General features: G+C 40.2%; 1 protein-coding gene and 1 non-coding gene across 5 annotated transcripts in view; one reads left to right on the top strand and one right to left on the bottom strand.

The window, feature by feature from the left end:
- Positions 1-11216, top strand: part of Psd3 (pleckstrin and Sec7 domain containing 3) — a 522390-nt gene that overhangs the window by 203092 nt on the left and 308082 nt on the right. The gene's annotated exons all lie outside the window — the stretch shown is intronic.
- On the bottom strand, positions 9529-9657 carry LOC115062624. Its single transcript, XR_003842575.1, has one exon. It is a non-coding gene; the product is annotated as a small nucleolar RNA SNORA17 (small nucleolar RNA).

The raw sequence follows: 11216 nt of genomic DNA, 5'->3' as shown, positions 1-11216 counted from the left end.
GTGGAGTGGGATGCGTGCTGTGGAGTGGGATGCGTGCTGTGGAGTGGAAGGAGTATATTCTGCTGACTACGGCTTGGGAGTCTTTGTTAGATAGTATATGTGATTTATTATGGTATTTGCTAAGGAGAAATAGAATGTCTATATAACCACAACTATAAGGTATGGTTTATTTTTTAGAGAAAAGAGTTATTTTAGTTTGTGTGTGTGCGCCCGTGCTTTTGGACATGAATTGCAGGGGCCAGCAGAGGCTGGAGGCAGAGGCAGGGGCAGCAGATCCTAAAGGAGCTGGAGTTACAGAAGTTGTGAGTGGGTTCTGGGAACTGAACTTGATTCCGCTGCAAGGGTAACGCTTGCTCTTGACTGCTGAGTTCTCGCTCTAGTTCCCTGGTCTGCTGCTTATATCTTCAGACAGACTCAAGTACAGATTCTCGTCTTCCTGTTTTTCTGTCGACTCCTGAATATTGAATTGACTAATTACAAACAGCCATTTCTTAGTTTGTGTTTAGGGAGTTTATCCTTCAAATGTAACTAAATTTTCTGTTTCGGTGAACTTATATACTTTTAATTAGAGTTGTAAAATGTTTATTACATTTCTTTTTAACTTATAATGTTTGACTTTTTTTATACTTTAAAGTTTTATATTTTTTGTAAACACCCCCTCCACAGCCATAGTAAATTGTCTTTATTAGTTAATCTTACAACTCTAAATAGGAATGAGTTAAGATGTTAATCAGAATATAAAATTACTTTCTATATTTTTTTAATCTTTAACTTCACTGATGTGGATTGAACCTAGGGCCTCTTGTATGCTGGACAGTCACCCTTCTACTGTGCTGTGATTCTGGTCCCATGTCCTACTCCTAGTCGGATTATGCTGTAAGCTTTGTCCCTGAGCATACATTAATTCCTGCTCCTAACTGGAGTACTCACAGATTTTCTAATTTCCTTACTTACTTCATCCATTTGTTGTTTGTGGGACTGCTTCCCACTGTGTTCCCACTTTGGCTTTAATTCATTACTCTGACATTCAAAAAACCCCTTTCCAAATCACCTCTGAGTAGCGTTCTCCATTGCCGCTTCTCTTTGATCTTCTCTATGCTGCTTATTTCTTGAATTCTAGTCAGATATGACACTGATTGTTAACCTTTAGAAGCACCTCTTTAATCATGCTTTTCCTTAATTAAAACTCCTTCTTACTGATCTATCTAGGACCACACTCTACATTATGACATTGATAATTTTAAAAATCAAATAATAATTGAGCAACATTTTTGTTGAACATTCATCTGTGAGAGTGCACTAGGATCAGGCGACTAATACTTATTACCTGTTTAACCTTGATGTAGGACCACTTATTGGTATGAGAGATATTATCCCAAATGTCAAATGCAATAGTAGCTGTAGTGTTGTTATATTTGTATCCCAAGAGACAGACAAACTCATAAATGTTGTCTATGAGGACAGAGTTTTTGAGTTAGTTAGGTGTGGTGCACACACCCATAATCCTAGCACCTATGCTACACAGCAGGTTAAAGACCAGCATGGGTAACAGTGTATAAGAATTTGTCTCAGAAATCCTTTAAAAAAGTTAAAGTTAGTGATGCAGTCTAGCTTCTCTGGTATTGTTTCGAGATGAAGGACTATCGTGGGAAGAGCAAGGTAGAAAGACCAGGTTGATGCTGTCAGATTCATCACTGAGCAGATGAGTACAGTTGTTTAGAATAATGGAAAAATGTGAAAAAATGGAGGAGGAGGAGGAGGAGGGTTGGGGAATGATTCGTTGATGGCGGATACAGGATTAGCCTCTGGTTATTTGCCTAGCCTGTGTTTTTGTGTTTTTATCTTTGTGTTTGTTCTTGGTTGGGGATTGGATTTGCTGTGATGCTATAGCAGAGTGTTTGCCTAGCATGTTTGAGGCCCTGGGATGGAGCCTGACATTGCACACAGGGAAGAGACAGACAAAATATAGCATATTGGAGACAGACTGTATAGAATTAGAGTTCCTATTTTGTGGCCTAGGACCCATTGAGGTTTAAATGTCTTGAGTATAGAATGTATTAATAGTTTTGCTTTTTATATTTTGTTGTTTTTCTTAAAATCTTACTGAAAGGTTGATTTGTTTGGAATTCATGGGATTCCTGTCTTTGGAAGTTTGGAAGGGAAATGTGTATGAAATATAGTGAAATGATTTGCAATAAATTTTAAAAGAATTATCCTTTTATAAAAATGGGTCAAGAGCTATCATTAAATAAGCTTGATATCGGCTGTGTGTACTGCTCTGTGGCGATCAGAAGTCAAACTCCGGAGCTCCCCAGTGCCTTCAAGCTTTGGCTTTTGAGACTCCTTCTATCTCTGGTATCTCAGACTTCCCAGTTAAGGTAGACTGGGTGACCAGAGGGCTCCTTAACTGCACGGGGACTATTATGCTTAGCCTTTTCTGGGGGTGACTGGGGTGCTGGGGATTGACTTTATGTAGTCATGGCCCATATTCTGGCTTTATATAATATACATGAGACAAAAATTAATAGAAACTTTAGAGTTAGGTTTTAATAGACAGTGCCTTTTTTTTTTTTTTTTTTTTTGCCTGAGGACATTGAAAGTGTCTCGGGAAAGATTGGCCTTTCGAGCACAGGACACTTGGGTTTGCTGTGATGTTGTATGCACTCTTCCTCACCCCACATAGGAGTTGGTCATGACCTTGGTGATCTCATAGACTTCGGAAGCAGTGACTTCCTGCTAGAGAACCTTCTGAGAACCTTGGGAGGAGAGCATGCTGGCAAAATGCCCGAGGTCAGGATTGAGCTCAGCGTACCTAAGTTATTCCTGCCTTCCCAGTTTCTGCTGTGTCTCCCCTTTCCAGGCCGTAATGTAATGACTGAAAGAGTTCCAGCGATGCCGGCTTCTTCCTGTCAGTGTTCCAACGCTAATGGTGACTGGAAGGGACAGAAAGTGAATTAGCCTCTAGCTATGTGTCAAGGCTGTTTTCCCTTTTGCTGCATTTCCCTGAGTTGAGTTAGTGTCTACATTTTGAATAACCACTCTTCTTTTCAGTAAGAGGCTTACTCTCTGTCTGAGGTGTGTTCAGGTGACATATGCTCCAAGAACTGGTAGTCATTGCTTACTAAATTTGAATGAGGTAGGCCTAATGAGTTTGAGAGGGGAAATAACTCTTGGTTCCCCTATGTCATTTTAACGACAAGATCCATAGCTGGGCCTTCGGTTGCCATGAGATAGTGATAAAGCAGTACCCATCGGCTTTGAGCTATGGTTTTAAGCGAATGTGCCAGAGAAGATAGGAGGTAGGAAGAATAAATCATAACCCATCTGCTTATATCTGCTAAGTATTAGTTCCATTACTAGCAATCATTCTTAGGGCATATATATGTATATAATATGGCATGGAAACCTTGCCAAAATAATCTCAGGATTTTACATGATATTAATTGAAACAGAATACTAAAATGATGGAATATATTAAAATGATTGGTAATATAAGTATTTTTCTTACCTAGTTTTACTTATGTGTTTATCTGTTGCCTATAAACCCCCCATGTATCCCTTTTATTCAGTTGACTACTATGATCCAAAGCTTAGTGGTGATACCTATTTCTTTAATATAACCATATGCTTTTAATATCTGAAATATGTTTCATGGACCAACAGCGTCAGTATTGCTAAACATTTTTTTAGCAGTATTGCTAGGAATTTTGTTAGTATGCATCCCTAGGTTCTCCCACAGACCTGTTGAATCATGACTAGAGTTTCAGCAAGATCTGCAAGCACATTGAAGCAGTCAGATGTACTTCATTTTCCTCAGCCTCTCTGTCCATGCTATTCTGAGCTAGCCCATCTCTCGTTTCCAGTGGCCAGCCTTTCCTGGGACAGTACTGCTTTCCAGAAATCCCCTTCTCTCTAACTTCCTTCTCACTTTCCCTCCCCTGTTGCTTCCATTTAGTTTATTAGATGCCTAAAGCATGCTAAAAGCTGTGACTGGACTTGAGATTAAAACATGCATGAAGATAGTCTATGGCCACTGCTGGCCAGACACTCTAGAGGACAGTTTGGAAACATAAAGACCTGAGCCTTACATGTATGGTTTTTTTTGAGTTTTTAATTCCACTTCCAGGAGATTTTCTTAAACTAACAATCAGAATAGAATGTAAGGAAATATACAAAAGGCAGAGTACCACAACATTACTAATAATAGCAAAAAGTTAATAAGCTGCCCATGGCAAAGTTATTCAAGAGAGTAATATATATATGTAATAATAAGTAAAAAATATGCTAACATTAAAAATTATGTTATTACAGTAAACAGTTACTGCATTTGAAGGAAATAAATACGTAAACTAAGATATATATATATATATATATAAAGTAATTTCAAAATATAAATGGAGCATTAGGTACTTTTAGTGATCTAAGCTCTGTTTTGGTATCTTTTCTTATCCATAAAAAAATAAAAGCAATATTAAAAGAAGAATAAAGAAAAAGAAAAAGAAAAATGATATAAAAATCTGCATGCTCAAGTTTTCCGTGTGACCGAGACAATGAGGATGGACATTCTGGATTATAAGTGGTATGAGAGGCAAGAAGAGAGGTGGGGTTTGGGGCGTCTGAGAAAGCAAGGTGAACTGTGTCTGAGGTGAAGTGTCACAAGTGGATACACACTATGACAATGCTTTGAGGACTTCATCTTGGACTTAGAAACAGTTGGAAAATTTCAATGTGGAAAAGACAGACTTTAGAACTTCTCTAGGATGGGAAAAATTTTGGAAATAGATCATCTCACCATGACCTCAGAAGTTCAGGTCTGCAGTGATGGGGTCATGAATCAGAGCAGTGGAGATGGATGGGAGGGAACGTAGTGATTGTGGTGACTGTTGCTGGGTACTCTGTTGTACCTGGAGTAAAAGACTATGTTAGAGAGCTAGTGGAGTGATGAAATTGACATTCTAGAAGACTGGTTAGAAGTGGGAGTGAGAGAGAAGTCAGTATCTAGAATGACTTCTAGATTCATGTGCATGTGTTAGGATTCTGTAGTAAAAAATGAGGCATATGCAGAGCCTGCCCTTAGATGTTTTATTCTCATTGACTTTCATAACCTATACTTGACTAAAGTCTGAAAACATTACGTGGAAAATTCTAGATACAAAGTATTCGTAAGTTTAAATTATATGGTATTTGAGTGCCAAGATACAATTTTGTGTTATACCCCCTCTATCCCGCTTGGTATGTGAATAAGAATTTTCATAGTGGTTTCTCTGTCAGGTCATTTATTACTGCTCCCAAAGAGAAGTGGAGTGGTTTGGCCTTCAGAAGTTTTTTTTTTTTTTTAGTTCAGCTATCTCATCCAAGAACATGAGAGGAAGTGATGGAAATAAACTGTGCTCTTTGGCTCCAGCTCTTTTGTGACATTATAGACAGGGCTTGTCGCTCTTGAGCCTAGGTTCCAGAATGAAGGTGTAGGGAGGTGATTTGTGGCTGTCTTGCACCTGGAGCAAAGCCACAATTGTCGCAGCAGCCTCAGTAACGGGAGCAATAAATAAGCATTCACCCCAAGCCACTAGTGTTTGAAGGTTAATTATTAACTGCCGCAGCCAGATCTGTGGCAGCTGACCAATACAGCTGTCCCCTACTTGACTCCTCCATTGTCTGCAAGCTCCTTGAGGACCTGTGTTATTCATCTTCTTCGTCATCTGTCCAATATAACTTGATGTCATTTACAACGACGATCCAGTTCATTTAACTTGGGATGTGTGGGAAGGTTAATTCGTTGTATTCGAGCAGCGACTCCTTACAGTGTGATCCTTGAGATACCTTTATTAGAATCATTATGGAATTTTCTTGATCCCTACTGGAGGGTGAAGGCCCAATCAATTCTTAGATGCACTTAAGTTGGGAACTATTAGACTCAAAATTACCTACCATGATTTTATTTTTTCAGACTACACTGACTTTGGTATAAAACTTTGGTATAAAAGCATTGCTAGAAAACAGATGGTTTTACGTGCAGTCTCCCCCAGAGCAGACCATGTTTGTGATATGGTAGGAGGGATGGGTGGGTGGGGGGATAGATGCGGTGTGGACTGCTGGATGCATACATGCCCTACATTGCTTGCTTTTGGGTTAGGGAGCAAGTATGGGTCAGTTACTAGAGAGGAAATTTTAGCTATATTTGATTGAAGGACTGTATAAGGCCGATTGCATGTATGAAGATCCAGTGTTTAGTTGGTACCCTTTCCCCATATTCAGTTATCGAGGATTTAGATTTTAAAGTTCACTAATATAACTAACACACGAGCATACTGAAAATTCAATAATTACTGATAAATCAAGGTTTTATTTGTACTCTGAATCTTCGGCCCTTACTCTCTACTTTTAGGATTTTAACCTTGTAGTTTCTTTTCTCCCCTTCCCTCCCCTCCAGAGCCATAGCTTCAGCCAGAGTCTATGTATACATATGCATAGCTGTGAAATAACAAAAATTTCAAAAATTTCTCATATCTAATACATCATGGGGGGAAAAATATAAGGTAATGATATCTTAGATTTTTTTAAAAAGTATTTGGTCATTCTGAAAAAAACTTTGCCTTCTGAATTGTGACTATGTTGGCTGGGTTATTGTTCTCCATACAGTGGAATTATACCCCAGTAATGCTACACCTCTCATAGTTCTAACTAATTTGCTCTTGTCATAGTTAATTTTGTTCTTATCTCTGTAAGGCACATTAAGGGTTTGTAATCAGATTCATACCAAGAATCTTTGGTCACAAGTTAATAGAAGCTATCAATTTCATTTAGCCATATTTTATTATAATGAATGGTTATCAGTACAATTTGTAGGGAATTTTTATACATTGCGTGAATTTCCAAAGTTCATTTGTAATGGAATTATTTGGAGGTCTGCTTTTATTTTTCTCTGACATAAGTCAGGTTCCTTGTTTCTAGCACGTACAAGCAAGTGTTAAGAATACATCTCATGAAGATTTGGGGAAAATATGTTCGTTGAACCACATCTGTCTTAGTTATTGCTGTGATAAAAGTGCCATGACCAAAGCAACTTGGCAGGGAAGAGGTTTATTTGGCTTGTCCTTCCATATCATTGTTCATCACTGAAGAAAGTTGGGACAGGAACTCACACAGGGTAGGAACCTGGAGTCAGGAGCTGATGCAGAGGCCATGAAGCGGTACTGTTTACTGGCTTGCTTCCCATGGCCTGCTCAGTGGGCTTTTTTGATAGACCCTAGTACCACCAGCTACAATAGGCTGGGCCCTTCCATCAATCACTAATTAACAAAATGTCCCACAGGCTTGCTCACAGCCTGATCTTATGAAGGCATTTTCTTAATTGAGGTTCCCTCCTCTCAGGTGACTTTGGATTATGTCAAGTTGACATAAAACTGTGTAGCACAGTATCTTCAGTAAAACATGACACACTTTTAAAAATCGAAACCTGGGAAGTATAATTTATCACATATCGTGTGTGTGTGTGTGTGTGTGTGTGTGTGTGTGTGTGTGTGTGTGTGTGTGTGTTTTGTCCATCGATGCACAGGTCAAATGAATAAACCTCTGTTCTCAGGAGATCTGCAGAGTGAAGATGGCAGGGGTTGGGGTGAGGGTGAAGTTGGCTGGATACTTTATAAAAGTGATGAGTCATTTATTCTAGTCTTTGTTTCAGAGCATTGACAGTTTGCATTTACATTTTGTTCTTTAGTTCATGTACCTCTGTCTGTTGAAAATTCATTGTGAGAATAACTTGTCTTAGGTAGCAAGGGATGTTTCTTCAGTGTTGTTACATCCCTTGTATTGGATGATTCCAGAGCAGTTTTATCTCTGTTATTATTACTAACAACACAAATTTAAAACCATTGACTAAAAACAGTGGACAGCTTTAAGATACTCAGAGTAAATAGGAAGTGCTAGCCTACCCATACGTGTTCCCAGGTCTGTAGTGGTTGTAGCTTGTACTGTGGAGGTGGATGTGGCTTTAAAGAGATGGGCCTTGCTCTTTGTCCTCAGCTACACTGCTGTCTTTTAGGACTTTTAGAACCTTTGGTTTTATAACAGAGTAGCTCCAGAATGAATAGGTGTAACTCAGACTTCAGCATGCCTAAGAGGTAGCCTCAGGCATTTGGTCACAGTGCAGGCTCCTCCTCTCCTGGTAGTTGGGTGTAGTTGATGACCCAGATGGTTCATCATGGTGCATTTGCCCACATGCTCCTCACTTAGTGTGAGCGGTGCATAGAAGCTCTGCCCCAGGATGCCTTGCTCTTCTTTTGTTTTTCTCAAGCTCAACTCTTGGCTCCCTTGTTTCTGAGGATGAAGTTGACGCCTTTTAAAGCCTCAGGGAACAGCATGACATTCCTGAAGTGGTGACTGGACAAATGGAATCTGAGACTTTTAAAGAAGATTCTTGAAAGGATCATCTGCTCAAAAAAAATTACACTTTTTTGGAAATTATTGTCAAATCATAGTTGTATATGCTTTCAGTGTTGTGAGGAAGTGAAATCAGCCAGGTGTACATAGAAAAATAAATACTGTAAATTCTCACTTTTATGTGAAACAAAAAACAATTGGACTAATAGAAGTAGACATCAGGATGGCAATTAAAAAGCAGGAGTGTTGAGAATAGGGCAAAAAAGTCAACTCCCCCTCTCATGTTACCCACCTTCCAGTCTAGTCTTGCAACTGCCCCCCCCCAACATAGAAAAAAATCTTGTTGTGGAAGTGTTGTGTGTCACAGTGAGTCCCACAGTATACCTTTTGCCCTCACTTCTTTGCTTGCAAATGTTATTGCAATGATTCCTTGGTCTGGTACAAGGCTTCTGTTCCTCTATCAATACTGGAGCCTCACTGGGACTCCTCTCAGGTATCCTGTTGCTGACCCTGTGTCATGGAGGTCCTGTAGTTTTGGTTCTGTAGGACTGGTCCCTTCATACACTCCACCAGTTCATCGTTGGGGAAGATGTTGGGGTGGGCCAATTCAATGCCCTTGACCTGGGCTTGGCAGGTATCTGAGTTGGTCAGCCCTTTGACTCTCCCCCTCTCAGGCCCTTGGGGCTGGCTCAGCAGCATCCCCTGCTACCAGGGGCAACTCTACCCTGATGCCCAAACAAGGTGCAGGATCTGCTCTCCCAAGTGCTGCAGCTGGTTAGGGGGAGGGCCAGCTCTCCTGCTCTGATGACCTCAGGACCAGCTATTCTGCTTGCTGTAGTTAGAGAGGGGTGGGACTGGGCATATCTCTCCCATGCCACTGCACAGCAGACAAGTGACAGGGTCAGTTCTTTCCTGTTCATGACTATTCACCACACCCTCCATCCCCCCTCCACCCCAGGGTCAGCTCTGCTGGGCTGCCCAGGTGAGGTGCACGGCCCACGCTCCTGAGTGCTGTAGCTGGTGAGGGCCAGGTCCAGCTCTCTGGTTCACTCCCACCACGTGGGGCTCTTTTGCTCTTCAGCTTGCTCCCTGTCCTGGGAGCATTCGGGCCTTCCTGGCGCTGCATTGGTGGTTGTCTCGCTTTCAGGGAATAGTAGGCTACAGTCATTCAGCTGTTCAAAGGTCAGAACACTGAGCTTAGATACATTCTGTCTTCTCTCTGCCACCTACTGACACACGAGACACAGCAGCCACAGTTACAGTGCTTCTAGGGGCAGGTTTTGTTTTTGTTTTTGTTTTTTAATTTAAGGAAGAAATCTCAAAGATGGATGGGAAGGTGGAGAAAGTGATTATGGGAGAAGTTGGAGGATTGGGGGTGTGTGCATGTCTTTAATAAAATATATTAACTAAAATTATCAAAGAACAAGCAAAGAAATTAAAATTTAAAAAACAAAATTCAGAAAGTATTTACTCTTAACAAGCATTTTGTTTCTTAGAAGTTTAATCCTTGTGGCTTATAATATCTGAGCATTTATTACAAGTGGTAGTTTGTGTCTTTGTACAGCTAAAGCCATACAGTTGGAGGGAGCTGCTTGGTGCTGTAGGTAGAGTTACTGTCTCAAAGCCCTTTCAATGGCCATTTAAGTCATTCTGTCCTGATTGTCTTCAGTCTTTGTAATGTGTTAACTGGCCATTAGGACTTAACTTGCAGCTGGTATGCAAACAATTTGTTACTGAACACCGGACAATTAATATATCCTGCCTGGGCTGGTTAGGGTTTGTCAACATGGCATAAGCTGGGCAAGAGGAAACCCCATTTGTGTAAAAGCACAGCCTGGCTTGGAGGCGCGTCTGTGAAGACTTGCCTGATTAATGCAGCCCACTGTGGGCACTGCCACCACCTCTGGGCATGTGGTCTTTAGTTGTTCATTAAAAGCAATCTAAGCGATGTACGGGGAGCAAGCTGCTCAGCAGTGTTCCTCTGTGATCCAAGCCACAGGTCCTGCTCCGAGATTCCGGCCATGAGACCTTGCCAGTTCCCTTCATGATGAATTACAAGCTGCAAGATGAAAAAAGTTACTTTTGGTTATGGTGTTTATCACAGTAAAGTAAACTAAAATAAAAATCTTACCAGTGCAGTTTGAAGAAATGATTTTATTGGTGAACTACTAGTGTAAGTTTTAGTATTTATCAGAAACACCCACATAATATATTTTACTATTTATATATTTTTAAAATTAAATTATGATATACAATTCATCTAGACCATGAATAATTAATGTTTACCTGAGACTTGGTGTCATTTTGTGTTCATTTCTGTTTTCTGAACCTAATGTTCTTTTTGGTGTCCCTCTTTTCTCAACCATATAGATGCTGTTTTTTGAAGTGTCTTACAACATTCTGTGCATATTGCTTGTTTTCAGTACCTCGCCATACCCTGTGTACTAAGAAATACACTGAGTAACATTGATAGGCATCATGGAGTCTGCTTGAATGTTCATGGTTCTGACTGTGCTGTGCTGGGTTGGGTAGTTCCCTGGCGTTCCAGCATTGCTCATGCGGCTTAGCATAGGTTCAGGAGTGCCCACTGCATGTGGTATGGATGGCTCTAGAATTCTTGTTGCCAACCAGGAGTCTGGCAAGCAAGTTCAAAATTTTAAGAGCATTTGTTTTGATTTTCTAATATGTGAATCTTAATTTCGTTTGCTTTATTTGTGAATTTTAATGTATCAGTACATAGACCCAGAGCTTGAAGAAGGCAAAAAAAAAAAAAAAAAAAAAAAAAAACAAAACACAAACAAACAAGGTTTGGGCAGGCAGAAACAGACAGGTGAAGT

The sequence above is a fragment of the Mus pahari genome, chromosome 19, assembly GCF_900095145.1.
Source record: "Mus pahari chromosome 19, PAHARI_EIJ_v1.1, whole genome shotgun sequence".
Classification (NCBI taxonomy): domain Eukaryota; kingdom Metazoa; phylum Chordata; class Mammalia; order Rodentia; family Muridae; genus Mus; species Mus pahari.
Note: the sequence above shows the minus strand (reverse complement) of the source record. Positions and strands in the feature narration are given on the sequence as shown.